This window comes from Engystomops pustulosus, chromosome 7 (assembly GCF_040894005.1).
Source record: "Engystomops pustulosus chromosome 7, aEngPut4.maternal, whole genome shotgun sequence".
In the NCBI taxonomy this organism is placed as follows: Eukaryota; Metazoa; Chordata; class Amphibia; order Anura; family Leptodactylidae; genus Engystomops; species Engystomops pustulosus.
Window position 1 is genome coordinate 3,221,237 of NC_092417.1, and position 19,953 is coordinate 3,241,189.

Genomic DNA, 19,953 nt, shown 5'->3' on the forward strand with positions numbered 1-19,953 from the left:
CAATACTAAAAAGAGTGCCCGCAGCACAGCGAACCTTTCTATACCTACCTGTGTGCAACAAAGCGAACCCCTCAATACCTACCTGTGTGCAACATAGCGAAACCCCTCAATACCTACCTGTGTGCAACATAGCGAAACCCCTCAATACCTACCTGTGGGTTCCTAACTCCCTATTCCACACTTAAAACGTTAACTCATCTCAAACTCCTCACGTTCCTCTCCTTGCTCCGAAGGAAAAATCTACTTCTTTTCCCACCGTTCCAACTTTTAGTTTTTCTTTTGTTTCTACACACTGGGAAAATATTCCTTAAGGTTGAAATAAATGATAAATAAAAGTTACATTTTATCAGAATCCTCATTGACATAGGTCGGAGGACGTCCTTGTTTGCAGAAATGCAAAGTTTGTAAATCGACTAGAAGCATCACACACATCAGTAGTTTTCTGGATTTCACCATAATTGGGGTCTAATGGATCACAGTGTAACCGCTCTGTCCGTGCAATGCATCTGAGGAGGCGCCGATTGTGTCCTTACGTCTCTCTTGTACATTGTCAGTGTGAACACGGGCTTGGGATTGCTGATTTTGTATTGAATGGCACCACACACTAATCTCCTTATGCAGCTCTGCTCCGGCTCATCAACAGTTAACCCGCTGTGACAGACAGAGCTTTGCTCCAATCATTCCTGGGGCCAGGACTCTGGTATCACATAAATCATCTGCTCATAGTTCAGCACTGACTATAGATTTGTTGTGACATTAGCTCGTCCTGTCCTGTCTTCTTCTCTGTGTTTTGCACTTTAGCGCATGAAGGGAATGTCACCTAGTTGTCCTCTTACTGTTTAGGGTATGTGAGGCAAACAGGTAGGGAAAGCTGGGCTCTGGGTTTAGCATCAGGACCCACAAGCTGTGTCATTACTCCGTTCCCAGACCCTGCGTTACAGTAACAACTGATAATTGACAACAACGGATCCACAACAGGTTCTCCGGTGACCCGAGAGTCTCAGCTGTCAGGACATGGTGGTCCTCCATGTTGGAGTAGTGTCCTCCATCCTGCAGCAGGTGGGCTCCATGGAGGAGAGGGTCAGAGGGTCTTCTTGTAGGGATCACAGGTAGAAGCTGATGACTCTGTCATGATTCACTGCTGCGGGGATTAGACTGCAGCAGGGGATGGAGGTTCTTCATTGTGATCAGAGGGCAGTGACTTACAGATCTGATATTGAATTATTCAGGCAGGGCGTGACCCCATGGCCCGGCTGATAGCTAGGTCCCTACAGGACGGGGAGGTGCAGGGTGTCACCTGGGTCCTCCGGTGTTTATAACATGAGGACACCCTCCCTGCTCAGCACTCTGCTGCCTCTGCCTCACCTGCTCCACGTAGACCTGCAGATACCTGCACAGGTAAGTCGCTCATGTCCCGGTCCTGGGGTGGGGGGTGCTGCAGTCATATCATCTATAGACGCTGAGGGATCTGCACCAAACTGCAGCAGCAGACGGGGAGACAACTGGTTATTCTTTTCCATAGTAAAATCTCGATAATAACTGATCATGAAAATCCCCTGTAATCACTGAGCAGTGCCGAGACCCTCTGCGTCCTCTGCACCCCGACCCCCAACTTACCTCCATCTTATCTCTATATCCGACCTTAACTGAGACCCTCTACATGCTCTGCCCCCCGACCCCCAACTTACCTCCATTTTATCTCTATATCCGACCTTAACTGAGACCCTCTACATGCTCTGCCCCCCGACCCCCAACTTACCTCCATCTTATCTCTTATCCGACCTTAAACCAGGACTTCTGCATCCTCTGCCCCCCCGACAGCCCCCATATTATCTCTTATCTGACCTTAACCGAGACCCTCAGCATCCTCTGCCCCCCGACAGCCCCCATATTATCTCTTATCTGACCTTAACTGAGACCCTCTACATCCTCTGCCTCACGACCCCCCATATTATCTCTTATCCGACCTTAACTGAGACCCTCTGCGTCCTCTGCGTTCTAGCGAAAAGGATAATTTGAACTTTTAGTTTTATATATTTTTTTACTGTATTTCTAGACTCCCTGGGGTACTTTAACCCTAGGGAGTCTGATCACTTATACAATATACTGCAGCAGGATTGCAGTGTACTGTACATTGACTGGATGTGTGGACCCTGTGTTAGGGTTCAAGCTGTCATAGCAACACATCAGAGGGGGCGCCACCCAGATCCCAGATGGGGGCACCCATGTGTTACCATCACTTGAGTGCCGCCATCGCGTTTCTTGTACTTGCCTGACATTTGATGCAGTTTTGTGACATGTAGGAAAGGGAATAAGAAGGCATAAACCACCTGCAGCGACATCGGCCGTTATGGTGGGTAATAATGAATGACGATGCAGAACTCATGTTACTACTTACATAATGCGGGTGGATTATTACACCATATTTTCTGATGCATCAACAGCACAAGCGCACGGTGGAAGGGTTTCTCCCGATTGATGATGGGTTTCGACCCAAGTTCTTGGGTTTCTATCCCCTCCTGTATCATCTCTATCTGCCGTATCCTGTATCTTCTATCCCCCCCCCTGTGTCATCTCTATCTGCTGTATCCTGTATCCTCTATCCCCCCCAGTATCATCTCTATCTGCCGTATCCTGTATCTTCTATCCCCCCCCCGTATCATCTCTATCTGCCGTATCCTGTATCTTCTATCCCCCCCCCGTATCATCTCTATCTGCTGTATCCTGTATCTTCTATCCCCCCCTGTATCATCTCTATCTGCTGTATCCTGTATCTTCTATCCCCCCCCCCGTATCATCTCTATCTGCCGTATCCTGTATCTTCTACCCCCCCCTGTATCATCTCTATCTGCTGTATCCTGTATCTTCTATCCCCCCTGTATCATCTCTATCTGCCGTATCCTGTATCTTCTATCCCCCCCTGTATCATCTCTATCTGCTGTATCCTGTATCTTCTATCCCCCCCCCCGTATCATCTCTATCTGCTGTATCCTGTATCTTCTATCCCCCCCCGTATCATCTCTATCTGCCGTATCCTGTATCTTCTATCCCCCCCTGTATCATCTCTATCTGCTGTATCCTGCATCTTCTATCCCCCCCTGTATCATCTCTATCTGCTGTATCCTGTATCTTCTATCCCCCCCCCCCGTATCATCTCTATCTGCTGTATCCTGTATCTTCTATCCCCCCCTGTATCATCTCTATCTGCTGTATCCTGTATCTTCTATCCCCCCCTGTATCATCTCTATCTGCCGTATCCTGTATCTTCTATCCCCCCCCCCCGTATCATCTCTATCTGCTGTATCCTGTATCTTCTATCCCCCCCTGTATCATCTCTATCTGCTGTATCCTGTATCTTCTATCCCCCCCCCCGTATCATCTCTATCTGCCGTATCCTGTATCTTCTACCCCCCCTGTATCATCTCTATCTGCTGTATCCTGTATCTTCTATCCCCCCTGTATCATCTCTATCTGCCGTATCCTGTATCTTCTATCCCCCCCTGTATCATCTCTATCTGCTGTATCCTTTATCTTCTATCCCCCCCCTGTGTCATCTCTATCTGATGTATCCTGTATCTTCTATCCCCCCCCCCCGTATCATCTCTATCTGCTGTATCCTGTATCTTCTATCCCCCCCCCGTATCATCTCTATCTGCCGTATCCTGTATCTTCTATCCCCCCCTGTATCATCTCTATCTGCTGTATCCTGTATCTTCTATCCCCCCCCCCGTATCATCTCTATCTGCCGTATCCTGTATCTTCTACCCCCCCCTGTATCATCTCTATCTGCTGTATCCTGTATCTTCTATCCCCCCCTGTATCATCTCTATCTGCTGTATCCTGTATCTTCTATCCCCCCCTGTATCATCTCTATCTGCTGTATCCTGTATCTTCTATCTCCCCCTGTATCATCTCTATCTGCCGTATCCTGTATCTTCTATCCCCCCTGTATCATCTCTATCTGCCGTATCCTGTATCTTCTACCCCCCCCTGTATCATCTCTATCTGCTGTATCCTGTATCTTCTATCCCCCCTGTATCATCTCTATCTGCTGTATCCTGTATCTTCTATCCCCCCCTGTATCATCTCTATCTGCCGTATCCTGTATCTTCTATCCCCCCTGTATCATCTCTATCTGCCGTATCCTGTATCTTCTACCCCCCCCTGTATCATCTCTATCTGCTGTATCCTGTATCTTCTATCCCCCCTGTATCATCTCTATCTGCTGTATACTGTATCTTCTATCCCCCCCTGTATCATCTCTATCTGCCGTATCCTGTATCTTCTATCCCCCCCGTATCATCTCTATCTGCCGTATCCTGTATCTTCTATCCCCCCCCCCTGTATCATCTCTATCTGCCGTATCCTGTATCTTCTATCCCCCCCTGTATCATCTCTATCTGCCGTATCCTGTATCTTCTATCCCCCCCTGTATCATCTCTATCTGCCGTATCCTGTATCTTCTATCCCCCCCCTGTATCATCTCTATCTGCCGTATCCTGTATCTTCTATCCCCCCCTGTATCATCTCTATCTGCCGTATCCTGTATCTTCTATCCCCCCCTGTATCATCTCTATCTGCCGTATCCTGTATCTTCTACCCCCCCCGGTATCATCTCTATCTGCTGTATCCTGTATCTTCTATCCCCCCCTGTATCATCTCTATCTGCCGTATCCTGTATCTTCTATCCCCCCCGTATCATCTCTATCTGCCGTATCCTGTATCTTCTATCCCCCCCGTATCATCTCTATCTGCCGTATCCTGTATCTTCTATCCCCCCTGTATCATCTCTATCTGCCGTATCCTGTATCTTTTATCCCCCCCTGTATCATCTCTATCTGCCGTATCCTGTATCTTCTATCCCCCCCTGTATCATCTCTATCTGCTGTATCCTGTATCTTCTATCCCCCCCTGTATCATCTCTATCTGCCGTATCCTGTATCTTCTATCCCCCCCCTGTATCATCTCTATCTGCCGTATCCTGTATCTTCTATCCCCCCCTGTATCATCTCTATCTGCCGTATCCTGTATCTTCTATCCCCCCCCTGTATCATCTCTATCTGCCGTATCCTGTATCCTTTATCCCCCCCTGTATCATCTCTATCTGCCGTATCCTGTATCTTCTATCCCCCCCTGTATCATCTCTATCTGCCGTATCCTGTATCTTCTATCCCCCCCCTGTATCATCTCTATCTGCCGTATCCTGTATCTTCTATCCCCCCCTGTATCATCTCTATCTGCTGTATCCTGTATCTTCTATCCCCCCCTGTATCATCTCTATCTGCCGTATCCTGTATCTTCTATCCCCCCCTGTATCATCTCTATCTGCTGTATCCTGTATCCTTTATCCCCCCCTGTATCATCTCTATCTGCCGTATCCTGTATCTTCTATCCCCCTCTGTATCATCTCTATCTGCCGTATCCTGTATCTTCTATCCCCCCCCTGTATCATCTCTATCTGCCGTATCCTGTATCTTCTATCCCCCCCTGTATCATCTCTATCTGCTGTATCCTGTATCTTCTATCCCCCCCTGTATCATCTCTATCTGCCGTATCCTGTATCTTCTATCCCCCCCTGTATCATCTCTATCTGCCGTATCCTGTATCTTCTATCCCCCCCTGTATCATCTCTATCTGCTGTATCCTGTATCTTCTATCCCCCCCTGTATAATCTCTATCTGCCGTATCCTGTATCTTCTATCCCCCCCTGTATCATCTCTATCTGCTGTATCCTGTATCTTCTATCCTCCCCCTGTATCATCTCTATCTGCCGTATCCTGTATCTTCTATCCCCCCTGTATCATCTCTATCTGCCATATCCTGTATCTTCTATCCCCCCAGTATCATCTCTATCTGCCGTATCCTGTATCTTCTATCCCCCCCTGTATCATCTCTATCTGCCGTATCCTGTATCTTCTATCCCCCCTGTATCATCTCTATCTGCTGTATCCTGTATCTTCTATCCCCCCCTGTATCATCTCTATCTGCCATATCCTGTATCTTCTACCCCCCCCTGTATCATCTCTATCTGCTGTATCCTGGATCTTCTTTCCCCCCCTGTATCATCTCTATCTGCTGTATCCTGTATCTTCTATCCCCCCTGTATCATCTCTATCTGCCATATCCTGTATCTTCTATCCCCCCCCTGTATCATCTCTATCTGCCGTATCCTGTATCTTCTATCCCCCCTGTATCATCTCTATCTGCTGTATCCTGTATCCTCTATCCCCCCCTGTATAATCTCTATCTGCCGTATCCTGTATCTTCTATCCCCCCCTGTATCATCTCTATCTGCCGTATCCTGTATCTTCTATCCCCCCCTGTATCATCTCTATCTGCCGTATCCTGTATCTTCTATCCCCCCCTGTATAATCTCTATCTGCCGTATCCTGTATCTTCTATCCCCCCCCTGTATCATCTCTATCTGCCGTATCCTGTATCCTCTATCCCCCCCTGTATCATCTCTATCTGCCGTATCCTGTATCTTCTATCCCCCCCTGTATCATCTCTATCTGCTGTATCCTGTATCTTCTATCCCCCCCTGTATCATCTCTATCTGCCGTATCCTGTATCTTCTATCCCCCCTGTATCATCTCTATCTGCCGTATCCTGTATCTTCTATCCCACCCTGTATAATCTCTATCTGCCGTATCCTGTATCTTCTATCCCCCCCTGTATCATCTCTATCTGCTGTATCCTGTATATTCTATCCTCCCCCTGTATCATCTCTATCTGCTGTATCCTGTATCTTCTATCCCCCCTGTATAATCTCTATCTGCTGTATCCTGTATCTTCTATCCCCCCCTGTATCATCTCTATCTGCTGTATCCTGTATATTCTATCCTCCCCCTGTATCATCTCTATCTGCTGTATCCTGTATCCTCTATCCCCCCCTGTATAATCTCTATCTGCCGTATCCTGTATCTTCTATCCCCCCCTGTATCATCTCTATCTGCTGTATCCTGTATCTTCTATCCCCCCCTGTATAATCTCTATCTGCCGTATCCTGTATCTTCTATCCCCCTGTATCATCTCTATCTGCTGTATCCTGTATCTTCTATCCCTCCTGTATAATCTCTATCTACCGTATCCTGTATCTTCTATCCCCCTGTATCATCTCTATCTGCCGTATCCTGTATCTTCTATCCCCCCCTGTATCATCTCTATCTGCTGTATCCTGTATCTTCTATCCCCCCCTGTATCATCTCTATCTGCCGTATCCTGTATCTTCTATCCCTCCCAGTATCATCTCTATCTGCTGTATCCTGTATCTTCTATCCCCCCCTGTATCATCTCTATCTGCCGTATCCTGTATCTTCTATCCCCCCCTGTATCATCTCTATCTGCCGTATCCTGTATCTTCTATCCCCCCCTGTATCATCTCTATCTGCTGTATCCTGTATCTTCTATCCCCCCTGTATCATCTCTATCTGCTGTATCCTGTATCTTCTATCCCCCCTGTATCATCTCTATCTGCTGTATCCTGTATCTTCTATCCCCCCTGTATCATCTCTATCTGCCATATCCTGTATCTTCTATCCCCCCCTTTATCATCTCTATCTGCCGTATCCTGTATCTTCTATCCCCCCCTGTATCATCTCTTTCTGCTGTATCCTGTATCTTCTATCCTCCCCCTGTATCATCTCTATCTGCCGTATCCTGTATCTTCTATCCTCCCCCTGTATCATCTCTATCTGCCGTATCCTGTATCTTCTATCCCCCCCTGTATCATCTCTATCTGCCGTATCCTGTATCTTCTATCCCCCCTGTATCATCTCTATCTGCTGTATCCTGTATCTTCTATCCCCCCCGTATAATCTCTATCTGCTGTATCCTGTATCTCCTATCCCCCCTGTATCATCTCTATCTGCTATATCCTGTATCTTCTATCCCCCCCGTATAATCTCTATCTGCCGTATCCTGTATCTTCTATCCCCCCCGTATAATCTCTATCTGCCGTATCCAGTATCCTCTATCCCCCCTGTATCATCTCTATCTGCTGTATCCTGTATCTTCTATCCCCCCCTGTATCATCTCTATCTGCCGTATCCTGTATCTTCTATCCCCCCCTGTATCATCTCTATCTGCCGTATCCTGTATCTTCTATCCCCACCTGTATCATCTGTATCTGCCGTATCCTGTATCTTCTACCCCCCCCTGTATCATCTCTATCTGCCGTATCCTGTATCTTCTATCCCCCCCTGTATCATCTCTATCTGCTGTATCCTGTATCTTCTATCCCCCCCTGTATCATCTCTATCTGCCGTATCCTGTATCTTCTATGCCCCCTGTATCATCTCTATCTGCTGTATCCTGTATCTTCTATCCCCCCCTGTATCATCTCTATCTGCCGTATCCTGTATCTTCTATCCCCCCCTGTATCATCTCTATCTGCTGTATCCTGTATCTTCTATCCCCCCCTGTATCATCTCTATCTGCCGTATCCTGTATCTTCTATCCCCCACCTGTATCATCTCTATCTGCCGTATCCTGTATCTTCTATCCCCCCCTGTATCATCTCTATCTGCTGTATCCTGTATCTTCTATCCCCCCCTGTATCATCTCTATCTGCCGTATCCTGTATCTTCTATCCCCCACCTGTATCATCTCTATCTGCCGTATCCTGTATCTTCTATCCCCCCTCTGTATCATCTCTATCTGCCGTATCCTGTATCTTCTATCCCCCCCTGTATCATCTCTATCTGCTGTATCCTGTATCTTCTATCCCCCCCTGTATAATCTCTATCTGCCGTATCCTGTATCTTCTATCCCCCCCTGTATCATCTCTATCTGCTGTATCCTGTATCTTCTATCCTCCCCCTGTATTATCTCTATCTGCCGTATCCTGTATCTTCTATCCCCCCTGTATCATCTCTATCTGCCATATCCTGTATCTTCTATCCCCCCAGTATCATCTCTATCTGCCGTATCCTGTATCTTCTATCCCCCCCTGTATCATCTCTATCTGCCGTATCCTGTATCTTCTATCCCCCCTGTATCATCTCTATCTGCTGTATCCTGTATCTTCTATCCCCCCCTGTATCATCTCTATCTGCCATATCCTGTATCTTCTACCCCCCCCTGTATCATCTCTATCTGCTGTTTCCTGGATCTTCTTTCCCCCCCTGTATCATCTCTATCTGCTGTATCCTGTATCTTCTATCCCCCCTGTATCATCTCTATCTGCCATATCCTGTATCTTCTATCCCCCCCCTGTATCATCTCTATCTGCCGTATCCTGTATCTTCTATCCCCCCTGTATCATCTCTATCTGCTGTATCCTGTATCCTCTATCCCCCCCTGTATAATCTCTATCTGCCGTATCCTGTATCTTCTATCCCCCCCTGTATCATCTCTATCTGCCGTATCCTGTATCTTCTATCCCCCCCTGTATCATCTCTATCTGCCGTATCCTGTATCTTCTATCCCCCCCTGTATAATCTCTATCTGCCGTATCCTGTATCTTCTATCCCCCCCCTGTATCATCTCTATCTGCCGTATCCTGTATCCTCTATCCCCCCCTGTATCATCTCTATCTGCCGTATCCTGTATCTTCTATCCCCCCCTGTATCATCTCTATCTGCTGTATCCTGTATCTTCTATCCCCCCCTGTATCATCTCTATCTGCCGTATCCTGTATCTTCTATCCCCCCTGTATCATCTCTATCTGCCGTATCCTGTATCTTCTATCCCACCCTGTATAATCTCTATCTGCCGTATCCTGTATCTTCTATCCCCCCCTGTATCATCTCTATCTGCTGTATCCTGTATATTCTATCCTCCCCCTGTATCATCTCTATCTGCTGTATCCTGTATCCTCTATCCCCCCCTGTATAATCTCTATCTGCCGTATCCTGTATCTTCTATCCCCCCCTGTATCATCTCTATCTGCTGTATCCTGTATCTTCTATCCCCCCCTGTATAATCTCTATCTGCCGTATCCTGTATCTTCTATCCCCCTGTATCATCTCTATCTGCTGTATCCTGTATCTTCTATCCCTCCTGTATAATCTCTATCTACCGTATCCTGTATCTTCTATCCCCCTGTATCATCTCTATCTGCCGTATCCTGTATCTTCTATCCCCCCCTGTATCATCTCTATCTGCTGTATCCTGTATCTTCTATCCCCCCCTGTATCATCTCTATCTGCCGTATCCTGTATCTTCTATCCCTCCCAGTATCATCTCTATCTGCTGTATCCTGTATCTTCTATCCCCCCCTGTATCATCTCTATCTGCCGTATCCTGTATCTTCTATCCCCCCCTGTATCATCTCTATCTGCCGTATCCTGTATCTTCTATCCCCCCCTGTATCATCTCTATCTGCTGTATCCTGTATCTTCTATCCCCCCTGTATCATCTCTATCTGCTGTATCCTGTATCTTCTATCCCCCCTGTATCATCTCTATCTGCTGTATCCTGTATCTTCTATCCCCCCTGTATCATCTCTATCTGCCATATCCTGTATCTTCTATCCCCCCCTTTATCATCTCTATCTGCCGTATCCTGTATCTTCTATCCCCCCCTGTATCATCTCTTTCTGCTGTATCCTGTATCTTCTATCCTCCCCCTGTATCATCTCTATCTGCCGTATCCTGTATCTTCTATCCTCCCCCTGTATCATCTCTATCTGCCGTATCCTGTATCTTCTATCCCCCCCTGTATCATCTCTATCTGCCGTATCCTGTATCTTCTATCCCCCCTGTATCATCTCTATCTGCTGTATCCTGTATCTTCTATCCCCCCCGTATAATCTCTATCTGCTGTATCCTGTATCTCCTATCCCCCCTGTATCATCTCTATCTGCTATATCCTGTATCTTCTATCCCCCCCGTATAATCTCTATCTGCCGTATCCTGTATCTTCTATCCCCCCCGTATAATCTCTATCTGCCGTATCCAGTATCCTCTATCCCCCCTGTATCATCTCTATCTGCTGTATCCTGTATCTTCTATCCCCCCCTGTATCATCTCTATCTGCCGTATCCTGTATCTTCTATCCCCCCCTGTATCATCTCTATCTGCCGTATCCTGTATCTTCTATCCCCACCTGTATCATCTGTATCTGCCGTATCCTGTATCTTCTACCCCCCCCTGTATCATCTCTATCTGCCGTATCCTGTATCTTCTATCCCCCCCTGTATCATCTCTATCTGCTGTATCCTGTATCTTCTATCCCCCCCTGTATCATCTCTATCTGCCGTATCCTGTATCTTCTATGCCCCCTGTATCATCTCTATCTGCTGTATCCTGTATCTTCTATCCCCCCCTGTATCATCTCTATCTGCCGTATCCTGTATCTTCTATCCCCCCCTGTATCATCTCTATCTGCTGTATCCTGTATCTTCTATCCCCCCCTGTATCATCTCTATCTGCCGTATCCTGTATCTTCTATACCCCCCTGTATAATCTCTATCTGCTGTATCCTGTATCTTCTATCCCCCCTGTATCATCTCTATCTGCCGTATCCTGTATCTTCTACCCCCCTCTGTATCATCTCTATCTGCCGTATCCTGTATCTTCTACCCCCCCCCCTGTATCATCTCTATCTGCCGTATCCTGTATCTTCTATACCCCCCTGTATAATCTCTATCTGCCGTATCCTGTATCTTCTATCCCCCCCTGTATCATCTCTATCTGCTGTATCCTGTATCTTCTATCCCCCCCTGTATCATCTCTATCTGCTGTATCCTTTATCTTCTACCCCCCCTGTATCATCTCTATCTGCTGTATCCTGTATCTTCTATCCCCCCCTGTATCATCTCTATCTGCTGTATCCTGTATCTTCTATCCCTCCTGTATAATCTCTATCTGCCGTATCCTGTATCTTCTATCCCCCCCTGTATCATCTCTATCTGCCGTATCCTGTATCTTCTATCCCCCCCTGTATCATCTCTATCTGCTGTATCCTGTATCTTCTATCCCCCCCTGTATCATCTCTATCTGCCGTATCTTGTATCTTCTATCCCCACCTGTATCATCTCTATCTGCCGTATCCTGTATCTTCTATCCCCCCCTGTATCATCTCTATCTGCTGTATCCTGTATCTTCTATCCCCCCCCTGTATCATCTCTATCTGCCGTATCCTGTATCTTCTATCCCCACCTGTATCATCTCTATCAGCCGTATCCTGTATCTTCTATCCCCCCCTGTATCATCTCTATCTGCTGTATCCTGTATCTTCTATCCCCACCTGTATCATCTCTATCTGCCGTATCCTGTATCTTCTATCCCCCCCTGTATCATCTCTATCTGCTGTATCCTGTATCTTCTATCCCCCCCTGTATCATCTCTATCTGCCGTATCCTGTATCTTCTATCCCCACCTGTATCATCTCTATCAGCCGTATCCTGTATCTTCTATCCCCTCCTGTATCATCTCTATCTGCTGTATCCTGTATCTTCTATCCCCCCCTGTATCATCTCTATCTGCCGTATCCTGTATCTTCTACCCCCCCCTGTATCATCTCTATCTGCCGTATCCTGTATCTTCTATCCCCACCTGTATCATCTCTATCTGCCGTATCCTGTATCTTCTATCCTCCCCCTGTATCTTCTCTATCTGCCGTATCCTGTATCTTCTATCCCCCCCTGTATCATCTCTATCTGCCGTATCCTGTATCTTCTATCCCCCCTGTATCATCTCTATCTGCTGTATCCTGTATCTTCTATCCCCCCCTGTATCATCTCTATCTGCCGTATCCTGTATCTTCTATCCCCCCCTGTATCATCTCTATCTGCTGTATCCTGTATCTTCTATCCCCACCTGTATCATCTCTATCTGCCGTATCCTGTATCTTCTATCCCCACCTGTATCATCTCTATCTGCCGTATCCTGTATCTTCTATGCCCCTGTATCATCTCTATCTGCTGTATCCTGTATCTTCTATCCCCCCCCAGTATCATCTCTATCTGCCGTATCCTGTATCTTCTATCCCCCCCCTGTATCATCTCTATCTGCTGTATCCTGTATCTTCTATCCCCCCAGTATCATCTCTATCTGCTGTATCCTGTATCTTCTATCCCCCCAGTATCATCTCTATCTGCCGTATCCTGTATCTTCTATCCCCCCATGTATCATCTCTATCTGCCGTGTCCTGTATCTTCTATCCCCCCCCTGTATCATCTCTATCTGCTGTATCCTGTATCTTCTATCCCCCCCTGTATCATCTCTATCTGCCGTGTCCTGTATCTTCTATCCCCCCCCTGTATCATCTCTATCTGCCGTATCCTGTATCTTCTATCCCCCCCCCTGTATCATCTATATCTGCCGTATCCTGTATTTTCTATCCCCCCCTGTATCATCTCTATCTGCCTTATCCTGTATCTTCTATCCCCCCCTGTATCATCTCTATCTGCCGTATCCTGTATCTTCTATCCCCCCCCGTATCATCTCTATCTGCTGTATCCTGTATCTTCTATCCCCCCCCCTGTATCATCTCTATCTGCCGTATCCTGTATCTTCTATCCCCCCCTGTATCATCTCTATCTGCTGTATCCTGTATCTTCTATCCCCCCCTGTATCATCTCTATCTGCTGTATCCTGTATCTTCTATCCCCCCCTCCTGTATCATCTCTATCTGCCGTATCCTGTATCTTCTATCCCCTCCCTTATAATCTCTATCTGCCGTATCCTGTATCTTCTATCCCCCCCCTGTATCATCTCTATCTGCCGTATCCTGTATCTTCTATCCCCCCCCCTGTATCATCTATTTCTGCCGTATCCTGTATTTTCTATCCCCCCCCTGTATCATCTCTATCTGCCGTATCCTGTATCTTCTATCCCCCCCTCTGTATCATCTCTATCTGCCGTATCCTGCATCTTCTATCCCCCCCCTGTATCATCTCTATCTGCTGTATCCTGTATCTTCTATCCCCCCCTGTATCATCTCTATCTGCCGTATCCTGTATCTTCTACCCCCCCCTGTATCAACTCTATCTGCCGTATCCTGTATCTTCTATCCCCCCCTGTATCATCTCTATCTGCCGTATCCTGTATCTTCTATCCCCCCTGTATCATCTCTATCTGCTGTATCCTGTATCTTCTATCCCCCCCAGTATCATCTCTATCTGCCGTATCCTGTATCTTCTATCCCCCCCTGTATCATCTCTATCTGCTGTATCCTGTATCTTCTATCCCCTCCTGTATCATCTCTATCTGCCGTATCCTGTATCTTCTATCCCCCCCCTGTATCATCTCTATCTGCCGTATCCTGTATCTTCTATCCCCCCCCTGTATCATCTCTATCTGCCGTATCCTGTATCTTCTATCCCCCCCCTGTATCATCTCTATCTGCCGTATCCTGTATCTTCTATCCCCCCCCCTGTATCATCTATATCTGCCGTATCCTGTATTTTCTATCCCCCCCTGTATCATCTCTATCTGCCTTATCCTGTATCTTCTATCCCCCCCTGTATCATCTCTATCTGCCGTATCCTGTATCTTCTATCCCCCCCTGTATCATCTCTATCTGCCGTATCCTGTATCTTCTATCCCCCCCACCTGTATCATCTCTATCTGCCGTATTCTGTATCTTCTATCCCCCCCTGTATCATCTCTATCTGCCGTATCCTGTATCTTCTATCCCCCCATGTATAATCTCTATCTGCCGTATCCTGTATCTTCTATCCCCCCCAGTATCATCTCTATCTGCCGTATCCTGTATCTTCTATCCCCCACCTGTATCATCTCTATCTGCCGTATCCTGTATCTTCTATCCCCCCCAGTATCATCTCTATCTGCCGTATGCTGTATCTTCTATCCCCCACCTGTATCATCTCTATCTGCTGTATCCTGTATCTTCTATCCCCCCCTGTATCATCTCTATCTGCCGCATCCTGTATCTTCTATCCCCCACCCTGTATCATCTCTATCTGCCGTATCCTGTATCTTCTATCCCCCCCCCCTGTATCATCTCTATCTGCTGTATCCTGTATCCTCTATCCCCCCAGTATCATCTCTATCTGCTGTATCCTGTATCTTTTATCCCCCCCCTTTATCATCTCTATCTGCTGTATCCTGTATCTTCTATCCCCCACCTGTATCATCTCTATCTGCTGTATCCTGTATCTTCTATCCCCCCTGTATCATCTCTATCTGCTGTATCCTATATCTTCTATCCCCCCCTGTATCATCTCTATCTGCCGTATCCTGTATCTTCTATCCCCCCCTGTATCATCTCTATCTGCCGTATCCTGTATCTTCTACCCCCCCCGGTATCATCTCTATCTGCTGTATCCTGTATCTTCTATCCCCCCCTGTATCATCTCTATCTGCCGTATCCTGTATCTTCTATCCCCCCACCTGTATAATCTCTATCTGCCGTATCCTGTATCTTCTATCCCCCCCTGTATCATCTCTATCTGCCGTATCCTGTATCTTCTATCCCCCCCTGTATAATCTCTATCTGCCGTATCCTGTATCTTCTACCCCCCCCTGTATCATCTCTATCTGCTGTATCCTGTATCTTCTATCCTCCCCCTGTATCATCTCTATCTGCCGTATCCTGTATCCTCTATCCCCCCCTGTATCATCTCTATCTGCCGTATCCTGTATCTTCTATCCTCCCCCCCTGTATCATCTCTATCTGCCATATCCTGTATCTTCTACCCCCCCCTGTATCATCTCTATCTGCCGTATCCTGTATCTTCTATCCCCCCCTGTATCATCTCTATCTGCCGTATCCTGTATCTTCTATCCCCCCCTGTATCATCTCTATCTGCCGTATCCTGTATCTTCTATCCTCCCCCTGTATCTTCTCTATCTGCCGTATCCTGTATCTTCTATCCCCCCCTGTATAATCTCTATCTGCCGTATCCTGTATCTTCTATCCCCCCTGTATAATCTCTATCTGCTGTATCCTGTATCTTCTATCCCCTCCTGTATCATCTCTATCTGCCGTATCCTGTATCTTCTATCCCCCCCAGTATCATCTCTATCTGCCGTATCCTGTATCTTCTATCCCCCCCTGTATCATCTCTATCTGCTGTATCCTGTATCTTCTATCCCCCCCTGTATCATCTCTATCTGCCGTATCCTGTATCTTCTATCCCCCCCTGTATCATCTCTATCTGCTGTATCCTGTATCTTCTATCCCCCCTGTATAATCTCTATCTGCTGTATCCTGTATCTTCTATCCCCTCCTGTATCATCTCTATCTGCCGTATCCTGTATCTTCTATCCCCCCCTGTATCATCTCTATCTGCTGTATCCTGTATCTTCTATCCCCCCCTGTATCATCTCTATCTGCCGTATCCTGTATCTTCTATCCCCCACCTGTATCATCTCTATCTGCTGTAGCCTGTATCTTCTATCCCCCCCCCTGTATCATCTCTATCTGCCGTATCCTGTATCTTCTATCCCCCCCTGTATCATCTCTATCTGCCGTATAATGTATGTGCTATCCCCCCCTGTATCATCTCTATCTGCTGTATCCTGTATCTTCTATCCCCCCCTGTATCATCTCTATCTGCTGTATCTTCTATCCCCCCCTGTATCATCTCTATCTGCCGTATCCTGTATCTTCTATCCCCCCCTGTATCATCTCTATCTGCTGTATCCTGTATCTTCTATCCCCCCCTGTATCATCTCTATCTGCCGTATCCTGTATCTTCTATCCCCCCCTGTATCATCTCTATCTGCTGTATCCTGTATCTTCTATCCCCCCTGTATAATCTCTATCTGCTGTATCCTGTATCTTCTATCCCCTCCTGTATCATCTCTATCTGCCGTATCCTGTATCTTCTATCCCCCCCTGTATCAGCTCTATCTGCTGTATCCTGTATCTTCTATCCCCCCCTGTATCATCTCTATCTGCCGTATCCTGTATCTTCTATCCCCCACCTGTATCATCTCTATCTGCTGTAGCCTGTATCTTCTATCCCCCCCCTGTATCATCTCTATCTGCCGTATCCTGTATCTTCTATCCCCCCCTGTATCATCTCTATCTGCCGTATAATGTATGTGCTATCCCCCCCTGTATCATCTCTATCTGCTGTATCCTGTATCTTCTATCCCCCCCTGTATCATCTCTATCTGCTGTATCTTCTATCCCCCCCTGTATCATCTCTATCTGCCGTATCCTGTATCTTCTATCCCCCCTTGTATCATCTCTATCTGCCGTATCCTGTATCTTCTATCCCCCCCTGTATCATCTCTATCTGCTGTATCCTGTATCTTCTATCCCCCCTGTATCATCTCTATCTGCCGTATCCTGCATCTTCTATCCCCCCCTGTATTATCTCGATCTGCCGTATCCTGTATCTTCTATCCCCCCCTGTATCATCTCTATCTGCCGTATCCTGTATCTTCTATCCCCCCCTGTATCATCTCTATCTGCTGTATCCTGTATCTTCTATCCCCCCCTCCTGTATCATCTCTATCTGCCGTATCCTGTATCTTCTATCCCCTCCTGTATAATCTCTATCTGCCGTATCCTGTATCTTCTATCCCCCCCCTGTATCATCTCTATCTGCCGTATCCTGTATCTTCTATCCCCCCCCCTGTATCATCTATTTCTGCCGTATCCTGTATTTTCTATCCCCCCCCTGTATCATCTCTATCTGCCGTATCCTGTATCTTCTATCCCCCCCTCTGTATCATCTCTATCTGCCGTATCCTGCATCTTCTATCCCCCCCTGTATCATCTCTATCTGCTGTATCCTGTATCTTCTATCCCTCCCCCTGTATCATCTCTATCTGCCGTATCCTGTATCTTCTATCCTCCCCCTGTATCTTCTCTATCTGCCGTATCCTGTATCTTCTATCCCCCCCTGTATTATCTCTATCTGCCGTATCCTGTATCCTCTATGCCCCCCTGTATCATCTCTATCTGCCGTATTCTGTATCTTCTATCCCCCCCCAGTATCATCTCTATCTGCCGTATCCTGTATCTTCTATCCCCCCCCGTATCATCTCTATCTGCTGTATCCTGTATCTTCTATCCCCCCCCCTGTATCATCTCTATCTGCCGTATCCTGTATCTTCTATCCCCCCCTGTATCATCTCTATCTGCCGTATCCTGTATCTTCTATCCCCCCCTGTATCATCTCTATCTGCCGTATCCTGTATCTTCTATCCCCCCTGTATCATCTCTATCTGCCGTATCCTGTATCTTCTATCCCCCCCTGTATCATCTCTATCTGCCGTATCCTGTATCTTCTATCCCCCCCCTGTATCATCTCTATCTGCCGTATCCTGTATCTTCTATCCCCCCCTGTATCATCTCTATCTGCTGTAACCTGTATCTTCTATCCCCCCTGAATCATCTCTATCTGCCGTATCCTGTATCTTCTATCCCCCCTTAATCATCTCTATCTGCTGTATCCTGTATCTTCTTTCCCCCCCTGTATCATCTCTATCTGCCGTATCCTGTATCTTCTATCCCCACTGTATAATCTCTATCTGCGGTATCCTGTATCTTCTATCCCCCCCTGTATCATCTCTATCTGCCGTATCCTGTATCCTCTATCCCCCCCTGTATCATCTCTATCTGCCGTATCCTGTATCTTCTATCCCCCCCCCTGTATCATCTCTATCTGCTGTATCCTGTATCTTCTTTCCCCCCCTGTATCATCTCTATCTGCCGTATCCTGTATCTTCTATCCCCCCCCCCTGTATAATCTCTATCTGCTGTATCCTGTATCTTCTTTCCCCCCCTGTATCATCTCTATCTGCCGTATCCTGTATCCTCTATCCCCCCCTGTATCATCTCTATCTGCCGTATCCTGTATCTTCTATCCCCCCCCCTGTATCATCTCTATCTGCTGTATCCTGTATCTTCTATGCCCCCCCCTGTATCATCTCTATCTGCCATATCCTGTATCTTCTATCCCCCCTGTATCATCTCTATCTGCCGTATCCTGTATCTTCTATCCCCCCTGTATCATCTCTATCTGCCGTATCCTGTATCTTCTATCCCCCCCCCTGTATCATCTCTATCTGCTGTATCCTGTATCTTCTATGCCCCCCCCTGTATCATCTCTATCTGCCGTATCCTGTATCTTCTATCCCCCCTGTATCATCTCTATCTGCCGTATCCTGTATCTTCTATCCCCTCCTGTATCATCTCTATCTGCTGTATCCTGTATCTTCTATCCCCCCCTGTATCATCTCTATCTGCCGTATCCTGTATCTTCTATCCCCCCCTGTATCATCTCTATCTGCCGTATCCTGTATCTTCTATCCCCCCCTTTATCATCTCTATCTGCTGTATCCTGTATCTTCTATCCCCCCCCTGTATCATCTCTATCTGCTGTATCCTGTATCTTCTATCCCCCCCCTGTATCATCTCTATCTGCTGTATCCTGTATCTTCTATCCCCCCCTGTATCATCTCTATCTGCTGTATCCTGTATCTTCTATCCCCCCCTGTATCATCTCTATCTGCTGTATCCTGTATCTTCTACCCCCCCTGTATCATCTCTATCTGCTGTATCCTGTATCTTCTATCCCCCCCTGTATCATCTCTATCTGCTGTATCCTGTATCTTCTATCCCCCCTGAATCATCTCTATCTGCCGTATCCTGTATCTTCTATCCCCCCCAGTATCATCTCTATCTGCCGTATCCTGTATCTTCTATCCCCCCTGTATCATCTCTATCTGCTGTATCCTGTATCTTCTATCCCCCCCTGTATCATCTCTATCTGCCGTATCCTGTATCTTCTACCCCCCCCTGTATCAACTCTATCTGCCGTATCCTGTATCTTCTATCCCCCCCTGTATCATCTCTATCTGCCGTATCCTGTATCTTCTATCCCCCCAGTATCATCTCTATCTGCCGTATCCTGTATCTTCTATCCCCCCCTGTATCATCTCTATCTGCTGTATCCTGTATCTTCTATCCCCTCCTGTATCATCTCTATCTGCCGTATCCTGTATCTTCTATCCCCCCCCCTGTATCATCTCTATCTGCCGTATCCTGTATCTTCTATCCCCCCCCTGTATCATCTCTATC

At 46.9% G+C, this 19,953-nt stretch overlaps 1 protein-coding gene across 1 annotated transcript in view; it reads left to right on the forward strand.

Moving 5' to 3' along the window:
* The first annotated feature begins 1,258 nt into the window (after positions 1–1,258).
* The window catches only part of LOC140069130 (protein S100-A1-like), a 53,466-nt gene continuing 34,771 nt past the window's right edge, over positions 1,259–19,953 (forward strand). The window contains exon 1 of the mRNA XM_072114493.1: positions 1,259–1,398. The gene's annotated coding sequence lies outside the window, so the exon portion shown is untranslated. The remainder of the gene's footprint in view (positions 1,399–19,953) is intronic.